Source organism: Aedes albopictus, chromosome 3, assembly GCF_035046485.1.
Source record: "Aedes albopictus strain Foshan chromosome 3, AalbF5, whole genome shotgun sequence".
Taxonomy (NCBI): Eukaryota; Metazoa; Arthropoda; class Insecta; order Diptera; family Culicidae; genus Aedes; species Aedes albopictus.
This window is the reverse complement of record NC_085138.1, coordinates 25,055,450-25,067,887: the sequence shown is the minus strand read 5'-3', so window position 1 is coordinate 25,067,887 and position 12,438 is coordinate 25,055,450. Positions and strand designations below refer to the sequence as shown.

The 12,438-nt window shown below is 37.9% G+C and overlaps 2 protein-coding genes across 3 annotated transcripts in view; one reads left to right on the top strand and one right to left on the bottom strand.

Annotated features, from left to right (window-relative positions):
• Positions 1-12,438, bottom strand: part of LOC109426117 (cdc42 homolog) — a 54,742-nt gene that overhangs the window by 3,468 nt on the left and 38,836 nt on the right. The gene's annotated exons all lie outside the window — the stretch shown is intronic.
• LOC109418392 (UDP-glucosyltransferase 2) overlaps positions 11,656-12,438 on the top strand; it is a 740,033-nt gene continuing 739,250 nt past the window's right edge. Inside the window, exon 1 of the mRNA XM_062859321.1 lies at positions 11,656-11,973. The gene's annotated coding sequence lies outside the window, so the exon portion shown is untranslated. The remainder of the gene's footprint in view (positions 11,974-12,438) is intronic.

Sequence of the window (12,438 nt, the reverse complement as noted above, 5' to 3'; positions counted from 1 at the left end):
TTCGCTATGGCGAAAAGCATAAATGCATTCAAGTGCTAGGTCTCTCTCTCTCAGACGGCTCGTCATTCACTCGGAAAATGAGAGAGAGCTTTCATATTTTATCATCATTCAACAGTTGAAATCACTCGATTGCGCGATTATATTCACGTTCCCGGTGATGATCGTTCTGAGCTTTTCTCTCGCGATTGATCAACTCCCGGCGAACAACCTGCTTCATGGAGTCATGTGCGCAAGTGAATACTCTGCTTTTCCACCCCCCAAGAGAGAGAGGCCCACAGAAAGAGAGAAGCAGCTAAACGAGTTGGGTCTCGGTCCCGGGTAGGTAAGTGCCGAAATGAAAAGAACACAAAAAATATGATTGCCTCTGCCAGCCACCAGCACCGCGGCGGTTTTGGACGGAGATTGTGCGAGCGCGCGTGCCCATCTGTTCGCTGCGCTGCATGTAGATAGGTAATGCATTCATAGGCTTGCTAGGCTGGTTTGACCAGTGGTGTTCAAACTATTTTTAGCTCAGCGTACGTCGTCAGTAGATTGGCGACCTTGATGGGAGGTCAACATCCCGATGATGATTGCTAGCTGGAGCAAGATTGTGATGGATGGTCCAACGGAAGACAACAGACAGCGCACGCGTACAGAATGGGAAGAAAGCAATGAGTGTTATGAATGGACCCTCACATTTCTTCATTGTATACTACATTACTATTTCACGACATTTGCCTGTAATTATCGTCGAAGGGACATTCTAGAGAGGTTAACACGAATTCTTCTTAAAATTTCAAGAAAATTTGAGAATTCTTTCGGGAATTTCAAAAAAAAAATCCGGAATGCTTACAAACAGAAGATTCTTGCAGAATTCCTTATAATGATTCAAGCAATACTTTCTCTAAAGACTCCTCTTAGTATCCCTTGGAAAAGCATCCCTGTCCATGATTTTTTATACCATTTCTCCAGGGATTCCTCCTCAGATTTTTTTCAGAAATTCCCCAAGTTTTTTTCTTGGGACTTTTTCAGAAGTTTCTCAAGAAATTTCTCACAATGTTCATCTTGAAATCGGTCCACGGTTTTCTTTAGAAAATGTTTCGGAAATTCCTTCTGGGATTTCTTAGGGGATTCTAAAGCAAATTTCTTCAAAGAATGAATCATGAATAAAAATATCGTTAGTATTTTTTCCAGAAGTTTTTCTTCAGAATTTCTACAAGAACGTTTGTTAAGAAATTTTCCAATATTTTTTTCTTAGAATTTCATCAGGAGTCTCTCCTTGGATTCTTTCAAATGTTCCTTCAAAAGACGCAATTCCTGGAGACACTTTTTCACAAAAGATTCCATCAGAAATTCCCCTAGGGGTTTCCTTTGGAAATTCTGATATTTTTATTGAAACTTTTTCAGATTTTTTTTGTTTTTCGACAGATATTCCTTCAGGTATTCATTTATTCAGAGATTTCTCGGGCATTTATTTGAAAGTTCACAATGAAAATTGTCAAGACATTCTTCTGGAAGTTTCTGCAGGGGTTCCTCTAATCGTTCCTGCAGGTATTCCTCCAGGCATTGCTTTGGATTTATTAAGACTATGCATCAGTGATTCTTCTAGAATATAGTTTTATCTAAAGATCCTCTCAATATTTCCTGATTTGGCTCTTGGCTGGTTCGTCTCTTACAATATTTCCTGCAGAAATCACTACAATATCTCTTCCTTAGCGGTTTTCAAGATTTTTCTATTCTATAAGTAAACTTGAGATATAATTTTTAAAAATCCTTCAAAATTTCATTTTTATAACTTTCTTCAGTGGTTCTTCACATAATTAATCCATGTTTTTTTTTTGTATTGGCAGGGTGTACTTCAAAAACTTCTACAAGCAGAAGTTTCTATAAGATTTTCAGAGAATCCTTTTCTTTTGTCTGTATTAACGAGATACCTCAAGAATATTCTGAGAATCCCTTCAGAGGTATCTCCAGAAGTTCTTTCAAGAATTCCTTCAGAAATTTATTTTATAAAAACTCCACCAGTGCCTTAGTCTGGAATTTTTGCAAGTAATTTTCAAGAGATTCCTTCAGAAACTCCTCCACGGATTATTCCAGGAATCACTACAGAAATTTCTCAAATATTTCCTCTTTTCAATTGCAGAGTTCCTCCAAAAGTAACTCGTGAATTTTTTTTTCTGAACATTAAAGATGTAAAAAAAACTGTTTCTTCGAGTACTTTCCTAGGTTTTATCCTAGGCATTTATCCAGGAATTGCTCCGGAGATAACTTCAGAAATTTGCTCCACGAAATTTAGTCCAGGAGGTACTACAGAAAATTTTCGAGAATCTCTTCTGGGAGTTCCTTAAAAATGCTTCAGTAATTTTCGGGCAATGGAAGCATATCTGAACAAAATTTGCAGGGATATCTAACGACATCCCAGGAGATAATTCTGATGAAAACGTTGGCGCTATTTCTAAATTAATCCTTTTGGGAATTTCTGCAGGATACACTGAAGGGATTTCTCATAGAATTCTTTGAGAAACCCTGGGAATAATTTCCAAAGAAATTGCTATAGAATTTGTATAAGCAGAAATTCCTTAACAATCCCTCAAGTAATTCTGAAGAAATCTTTAGTAGTCGGAGCGGACCTGGTGTTAGAACACTTGACTATCACTCCGAGGACCTGGGATCGAATCCCAGTCCTGACAAACTCGCAAAATGTGAGTTCTTCCTTCGGGAGGGAAGTAATGCGTGGGTCCCGAGATGAGCTAGCCTAGGGCTAAAAATCTCGTTAATACAGACAAAAAAAAATATCCGAAGAAATTTCCATAAATTGATTCCAGAAATTTCTCAAAGGCATTTCTTAAAGCTGCCAAAAAATATCAATGAAAACTCAAGGAAATCGTTAAGAAATTGTGAGCGCAATTCCGAAGGAATTTGACAAATCATTTCCCAAAAAATGCAGAAAAGAATTCCAAACGATTTTGCATTGCCATAAACGACAATTTTTTAACAAAATTTCTGAAATTTCAAAGAATATGCCAAAGGATTTTCGAAAGGATTTCCACAAATAATTGTTTGAAGAATTTCCAATAGAATCACAGAGCGAGTTTTCAAGGACAACGCCAAAAATTTTCAAAAAAAAAATCCTCCAAGGATTTACCGAGGGATTTTCAATAACCACTGCGGAGGCAATTCCCAAAGAAATTACCGAAGATTCTTTCAAACAAATTGGCAGCGCAAATTTCAGAAGAACTGCTAATGTTATTCCGCAAAAAAAAATTTCGAAGCAGTTTCCAAAGAAATTTTCAAAAAACATTTCCAAAGAAATAGGCACTGGAATTTTTAGGAATGCATAACTGAAGAATTCACGAAGAAATTATCCGTAGAATTCTCATATAAATTAATGAAGGGAGCCACAGAAGAATTGCTGTCGGAATTTTCAAGGAATAACTCCAGTAACTGTTTCCGAAAGATTCCCCAAAGAAATTGCCTTAGGAATTCCGAGTAATTCCAAGTAATTTGAAAGAACATGACGTTAAGGACAAACGTGTTGAAATCCCGCTTCAACAGTGTATCAAAACTTCAGCCGCACAAATCTCAGGAAGCAAGCTTCAAACAACAATGTATTTTATTATTCTGCTCTTCCTCATTTGTAATAAGCTCAAAATGAGAAACTCATTTGCGTTGGTTTTGTTTACGAAGAGTTTTGTGCCCTCAAAATCGTGAGTAGGTGCCGAAGTCGGCCGTTGTGGCGGCCATTTTGGGATTCTAACAAGTCTATCCTTAAAAGAATTCCAAAGGAAAAAAAATATCAAAACGAAAAACCCAGAGACATTGATGAATAAATTTCCAAATGCATGGGTAATGTAGTTCCAAAACAATCTCATATGCCGGGGTCCGTGGCGCTGTGGTCACACGTTCACTTTATAAGCGGATGGTCATGGGTTCGATCCCAGCTCCGGCACTTCGTCAGTTACTCTTCTCCCAAAGAGCGGCTGGCACATGACCCTCTTCTGAACTCTCGTAGCTCTAACGAACCCGGATAATTGGATATTTACGAAATGACAACTCATGATGAACCCTCAATCAGACTGGAAAAGGAACAGCATCCACACATCAACTTGCTCGAGTTCATCATTCTACTCTGTCCATTAGGGTGGCCCACGCATATATAACAAACAAAAAAAATTAAAAATACCAAGTCTTACCTCCTGAATCAGTTGTTTTGGACTCTTAGAAACTACGTTTAAAATTCGAGTGAAATCAATTAAGTCTAAGGGAGCGCTTAACGAGCTTGAAGTTTGTATGGGAAAACTTGGCCAAATGAAGGCAGAAATTCTAAATTTATGATTTTTTGAAAATAAAAGGTTATAATTTCCCATCCCAAACACATTTTTAAATTTAATTTTGTTATTGAACCTATAAAACTTTGGATATAAAACGCATCCTGGCGTCATGTTTTTTTTTTTTTTTTGAGGATTTAAAATGCAAGGCACTTTAAGAGTAGCTAGTATTGAAAAATGAGGCTTTCTATTTTCAAAAAAGCATATCTGAAAAAATAAAAACCATTTATTTCTGATTTTTCTTCTTGTTTCGCCAAATTTTCAGAATTTTCCGGTAGCCTCGTTAGTCCCAATACCATGGAAACGTGAAAGAAGTAATAAATTTACACATTTTTTTGCACCAAAAATCAATTAGGCACTTTCAACGCCCTAAAAAACTACAATTCAGTATCTTTCATACAAAAACAAAAATGAAATAGGCTAACTGCTTTAATAGTGATGATTTTCTAAAGATTTTGAAGCTTCAAAAAACGATGATTTATTACTAAAGTGTAACCTCCTTTCATGCAGGTTATTTTTATGTACTTTAAATTTGAGCGCTTTTTTCCCTGCATAAAATGAGGGAGGGTTAATCAAAACCAATATTGTGTAGCTATGTCAACGGCGACCAGGGGGCATTTATAAGGAAGAGCAACGGGAGGTTGCAAGGACGTTCCAGGGGGTTTCAGGGGGTACCAGGAGAACTTAGAGACGTTAAAGGGGGTATCAACGGTGTCTCAGGAGCATTTCAGAGTATCTAGGGCGATTTCAGGGGGGTACCTTGAGGTCTCAAGAGATTTTCATGGGTTTCCATTTCCAAGCAGTCTCTGGGCTTGCATTTTTATAAAATAGGGCTCACAGATAGCGATCGCTGTAGCTGTGGAGCAGGCTATCAAGGTATCAATCATGTTGTGTGGGAATGTCCCGCATTCGGTATTGGCAGATCCGATTTATGTGCATTCCTCAGGGCCCGGGGGAAACTAGAAAAGGAAGACATTAGAGATTTGTTGGAAAAACTTGATCATGAGTACATGAAGCTTGTGTAGGACTTTTTTTTAAACAAGCTGAAGTCTTCGTTCGATTCCCGTCTTGTTGTTCCACTTGTCCACCTAGTGTCCCTTCGGAAATCGTTTGTTTGTATCGTTACAGATTGTTTGGCCACTCTTAGTTTGACCAGCAGCAACTACGCCACGTCATGTTGCTGAGGGTCAACGAAAAGTCCCATCATCCCATCCCTTCCTCAAATATTATTGTTCTGCCTAACCTCTACCAAACCGCGAGTTCTACGTTTCCCCAAAACTAATCTAGTAAATAAGTCAAAAGTATAAGATTGCAAAAAAAAGTTTTAAATGAATTCGGCTCCGTTATGCCTCAAATAAATGATTAACCCTCTAATACCCAATCCCGCCTTTAGACGGGGTATAGTTTGAGCATTTTTGTAATTTTTGTTTCGTGGAAAACAATTTTTTTTTATATTTTTGGCTGATATTTAGGACTGTTCTGTATATCTCAAAATGATTCTTGGAGTATTTTATTGCGTAGGGTAGGTAACCATGAATTGAACCAAAATGCGGTTTTCTGAAGCATCGGGAATTTTGACTGATTTTTTCACCCACATGGAAATAATTTACTACGGTGAAGTCTCAGGTATATGAAAGACACAGGTATTAGCTTTTCGTAAAGTGGTAAAAAGTTTCCATTTGCACCACATTTCATTGAAAAATTCAATTATTTGTCAATAATGATTTTAATCTTAATTTGAACCAATTTTAATCTAGATTTGAACTACTGGCGGCAGCAGCTCGAGCAATTCCCACAACAGCCAATTTCATGTTAAACAACCCAAAATCACATGGATCTGCTAATTCTCATAACTATGTTTCATTAGGAAGTGGAATTTCAACTCAGAATGTTCGGAATTCTTCAGAAATTTGGAAACAAAATTTGGAATTTTTCATCTTCCAAGAGTAAACAAAGCAACCACTAGCGCAGTCTGCAGGCCAACACTAGAAGCTCGCCCCCTCTCACTAGTTCAAATCTAGATTACAAATGGTTCAATTCAAGATAAGATTCTTCAAGTAATAATTACGTAAATTTGATAATTTTATGACAAATAATGTGGAATATTATTCGGTTAGTCGATTCTACGATGAATTTGCTTTCAATTAACGTATTCACTTATTGCGTGTGATACAATGCGTGAGCTGTACGAGTGCACCGAAAATGTGCTTCCTCTGGGGGGAAATGGGTGAAATCGCAGTGATTTATCAATTTCTTATTTTCAATGAAAAAAACGCTTCATTCAATGCTTTTAAAGTCAATTCTACCAGGTTATATTACGAGAATCCATTTATCAACCTTTTTGGGACAAGATTTGCCCAAAAAGTGTATCATTTTAATGAATTTCGAAATGATTCAAATTAAGATTACAATTTGACTAGTTCAAAGCTTGATTTCTTACCCTATTTATATTTTTAAAAAATCATTGAAAAATTGATGTTTCAGTCACCTTTTAGAAGTCATTTTTTATTTTGTATTGAATCGCTACAATTAACATATTTTATTTTTTTCCAAATCATTCTATCCTTGTTTAATAGTTTAAGGGAATCGAATACACTCTAAAATTATTTTCCTTAAATTTACACGGAAAATAAAATTGTTTGTGAAAAAATTTAAAATAATAATATTTCAACAATAATCATAAAATCTTAAAATTTTTTCATCTCAAAAAATCCGTTCCCCAAATTGGCTTCCAGGAAAAATATAAAAGTGTGGGGATGTTCAAAAATAAAAATTAGAAAAATCAAAAACTGAAGTTCACGAAATCGAGAATTAAAAAGAATCATCTTCCAAAACATGTTTAATTCGATTTTAGATGACAAAAAATGATATTTAGATCAAAATAAAAAATTTGGGTATTAGAGGGTTAAGTAAAAAAAAAAGTAGCCTCTGGAGCAATTCAGGGAGCATTCCAAGGGGATCTTGTAGGGTCTTAGGGGTATCAGGTATCAGAAGGCCGGCTCCAGATGCTCGTCTCAGAGGTCTCAGGGACGTTTTTAAGGGGCCCCGACATGCGGTTCATCCGATTTGTGCTCTTGAAAATTCGAAGTGTGGCTTCGTTATATATTCACCTTAATGGCGTTTCATAGGACCATTCTCGTATCTCCTGGGATACCTGGAGACGTTTCAGAAGGATTCTGAGGTGCTTCAGAGGGTCTCAGAAGCGTTTCAGGAGCTCCCAGGGGGTTTTAGGCAACAAAAATGACAGTTTCGTAATGTAGACCTGGAGTTTCAGTGGTTCCGACCTAGGATGTTTTGAAAACTGCCAAGAGTCGTGCAGCTAACTCGAGAACCGGGAGTGTGAAAATATGGAGGTATTTGGTTTTCTATGAGGTTTCTGAGACGATTTCGGGGCTCTGAGAGTGTTGCCGAAAGTTTCTGAGGGTTTTTGACAGGTTTGGAATGCTTTAAAGGTGCTTTTCAGAATTTCCTACACAAAAACCCATGAAACGCCCCTGAAACATTCCTAATCCCCTTGAAATACTCTTTAAACTGCCGTAATAGTCCAAAATGCCTCTGAAATCCCTTGAATTCAAAGAAATTCCTGAACTCCTCTCCCCCTGCCGCAAGACCACCCCCCCCCCATGAAACCTCCGTAGTCCTATTAAAATTCCCTTGAAATCATCATTAACAATTTGAATATGCTACTTGAAACCCTTGAAACGCCCCTGAAACTCTCTGAAATTAAAGTTTCTTGAGGCATCGCAGAAACAACCCTGATATGATTGAAATGTCCCTGAAAGCCCCGCATTACCGTCAAAACACCAAAGAACCACCCTAAAACATTCCCCTGAAACCGCACCTGAGGAAGACACAATCCCCATGACGAAACGCCATAGGTAAAAAAATCGTTCAAGCAGCCCAAGACAGCTTACTAGGTTGCGGCTTAGTTTTGAAAAATGGTTAAAACCTGGAATTCGTAAGTTCTTCTGGATTCAAACAACATAAAAAGACAAAAAAAAAAGACAATCGACGTGGAATATTGTCCCATTGTTTCCTATTGAAAATGGTTTGAATCGGTCCAGGCGTTTCGGAGTTATGACCATTTTAGTGATCCGGACTCGCACCAGCAGAAGTGGTCATTATATAAAATTGAACGAAACCCTATCGCGCGACACATCAAATTACGCCGAGTAGTCCAAAACCATTGACCAGAAAACCCAAGATGGTGGACCAGAACCAAGATGGCGGCTGTTTTATTAAATTTTTGGCTCTAAAACCATGAAGTGTGTATATTTTGCATGGGGAAGATGTCCGGAATCCAGATATGGTGATCAGAAAATGCAAGATGGTGATCCCAAATTCAAATTGGCGGACCAAAATTCAATATGGCGGAACAAAACCAGAATGGCTGGTGTTTTATAGTACGCAGTAAAAAATATGTAATTGAAATTCAGCTAGAAATCATGCACATAAAGGGAATGCTAGAGTTAGTGCATTTTTACATGAGATATAATGTAAAATTACATTACCATCGTGAAAATTTCCGCCAACCATCGCGTAAACCATCATGGACTCCAGCCGGTTTCGTGACTATTAGCGGAAATTTACACGATTGTAACCATGTAAATATGCACTAGCTCTAGCATTCCCTTTATGTGCATTATTTCTCGCTGAATTTTACATTAATATTTTTTCTGTGTATTTTTGGATCCAAAACAATGCAATATGGTAATATTTCGTATGTCTGATGTCCAGAATTCAGAATGAGAAAATCCAAGATGGCGGACCATTCTTGGAATCTATGACAAAAGGTCGGAGGTTGAAATGACAAAAGATCGAATGAACAATGTAGAATATGCACAGAACCGACATATCAAATTGTATCATTTTTGGTAGAATCCTAGAATTGAAACTCAAGTTCAGGTAACGATCCGGAACCGGTTTAAGAAGCCTTCAAGGAAATAGCCAATTTAGAAAATATTTGTATTTTTTTTCTTAAACCTCAGGAACAACTACAAAGGTTCATGAATGATTGCTAGTTGTTCATACTCAGAATAGAAGGTTAATTATAGGTTCACCATGTCCTCTCATATAGCTTCACATATTTTATTGTTTTTTATGCCTTTCTCGTACACCGAAGTATACTGAAAGGCTATATGTTTACTCAAAAAACGAATTTTCGATAGAAGGCTCGGAGGGTCAAGTCACATATACCAATCAGCTCAGTTCGACAAATTGAGATGATGTCTGTATGTGTGTAAGCATTAAGCATGCACTCTTAAAAAAATAGGAATTTACACGTGACGTAAACCATCAACGTACGTAAACATTCCATGACTGAATGGCAAATTTGACTCAATTTTACATCCATCATGTAAGTTCGAGTTGGTTGCACAAGATGTCAACAAACCTATTTGACGGGATAGGCAGAAACAGTTTTACATTTATCGTTTGTCTCACAACTCGGTGATACAGCCGAGAGGTATAGTACGTGCCTCTCATTCAGCGGACCAGAGTTCGAATCCGGTTCATTATTTTACTTGCATATGTTTTATCTCTCGTTTCGGCTCTAGCGATTGCTAGCTCGACTTTATTTGTGATATAAGACGTAAATTTGTGTCAAACCGGCCGCTCCTTTTATGTGCATCCAAGTGAACTTAAATTTACATGATTTTTTCTAAGAGTGTGTATGTCTGTGCGCAAAAAAAGTTCACTCATTTTTAAGGCACTTCCCATTGGCCGGATTATAGCTCGAATCGAACCGGAATTTTACCGCATTGTTTGCTATTGAAAATGGTTCAGATCGGTCGAGGCGTTCCGGAGTTATGGCCATTTCAGTGATCCGGACCAACACCGGTGGAACTGGCCGTATATAAAACTGAACGAAGCCCCATCATTCAAAACATCAAACTGCGGCAATTTTTGTAACCTTTAGTATGGTTGACGAATTTTATGCGAAAATCAACACTGGAGAAAAAAATTCCACGATGTTGGCCCAAAATTCAAGATGGCAGCCTAAAACTCAAGATGGCGGCTCCAAATTCAAGATGGCTGCTATTTAATGGAGTATTAGGATCTAAAATTAAGCAATATAGGTATATTTGGTAAGGTGAAGATGTCCACAGTCCAAAACTGGTGACTAGAATAACCAAGATGGCGGTTCAACATTCAATATGGCAGCTGTTTAACCTTCCGTAACTCGCGCAGTTGGCTACCTGCGTCAGCAAAACACTAAAGCGGAGTACAAAAAGCGAGATTTTTTCAACGTGTTGTACAAAATACAACAGCGCGATTACTCGAGGGTTAATGGAGTTTGAGGCTCTAATACCATGCAATATGTGTTTATTTGGTATTGGAAAGATGTCTGGAGCTCAAATGTGACGATTAATTATCCAAGATGGCGACCAAAATCTCCAAGATGGCGTCTCAAAATTCAAGATGGTGGCATAAACTTCAAGATGGCGACTGTTTGATGGAGGTTAAGGCTCTAAAACCATACAATATGGGTTTATTTGGTATGGTTGGGAAGACAACCAGAGTTAAAAAATAGCGACCAGAATATCCAAGATGGCGTTTCAAAATTCAAAATGGCGGCTGTTTAATGGAATTTTGGGCTCTAAAACCATTCAGTATTGATGTCTGGTATGGGGAAGAAGTCAGGAGTTCAAAAATGGTGACCAAAATTTTCAAGCTGCAGGATTTAAATTAAAAATGGCGGCTCATAATTCAAGATTTTTTTTCAATAGTTTAAGGCTCAAAAATCAAAAACCAGATAAACGATATGATCTCTGATGCCATGAAATGGATTTCTGTTAATCGTATGAAAGTGCGATACTCATCAACATGTCACTTGAGTTGTGTTGAAATGTGTTTTCGAAGTCACGAGAAAGGCGCCATCACCGCTAGGTGGATTAATTAGGATTCGTATGAATCTTTTTTAAGATTTCTTTTGTGTTTTTCTTCCTTTTACAAAAACAATACTTGGCACGATAATTTTTTGACCGTTTGACCCATTTCATTTTTTTAAGCAGGCTTTTGTAGATATTTTTGTTTCCCAAGAATGTTGTGAATAACTATGCTAAATTGTCTGAGTATGCATCCCAGTGTTGGTAGGAATGAACCTATCTAATTATCCCGATTTGTAACACCAAACTTGTCTTCATACTTCTTGAACCACATCTACGACGCGACGGTTCACCATGACCGAGCTGCACGCATATGACCCAGCGATATGCACAAGCATATCTAGGGAACCCCTGCCCCGGCCAGCAGACAACGACGACGACGACGAGCAGCGAGCAAGCGATCATTCGATCGACCACCCCGCGACCGGCCAGGCGCGCTTGCTCTTGCACCCTCGCGCAGATGGACTATCCATCCACCATGCTACGGCCACTGCCGCTGTAGCCGCCGCCGCATTCGGGGCTTATTTGCTTATGCGCAAACAACTTTCAGTTTCGATCACGCTGCGGCCGGTTTCAGACGCGCTTTTTTCACTCCGCCCGCTTCCTGCCCTATAGGATCTGTTGTATGTAATCTTTCTCTCTGTGCCGCGCGAAGTCTCTGCCTGAAGTTACCTCCTACTGCAACCTGAAGGGAGTAGTGCAGCTGGTGATACGTCGTGTCGGGTGTGTTTTCGGTGGTTCCGTGGAAGATTGTCGCGAAAAACGAAATCGATTTTGGGGTAATTTTTAGAAGTGCATATCGAGATTGTGGCTTTTTTTTTGTTTCCTAGAGACGACTGGGTTTACTCTTTATTCATGGGCAAATATAACAGTTATGAACTCAGTATTTGTGGTTACACTGATTATATTTGGAGATTAAGCAAACTAAGGCTGAACACCTACCTAATAAAGTTAATAATAATATTTTTCTTTTTTTATGTTTTGATTTTCATCTTTTTTTTTTTCAAAAAGAGCGTCTTTAAAACATGTTACAAAATGCCTAAAGCAAAATATAAAAACGGCTTCAAAAACATAAAAAATAAAAAATAGGAGGAAAAATAACGACATTACTATCAACTTTATAATTTGAAAATATCATGTCAAAATCTCGGTTACTATCGATCTCTCAAGTACTAAGCTTTTTTTTTTTCAAAAATAATCATTATTGTGAATATTAGTAGTCTAAGTACTGATAGTTTGTGAAA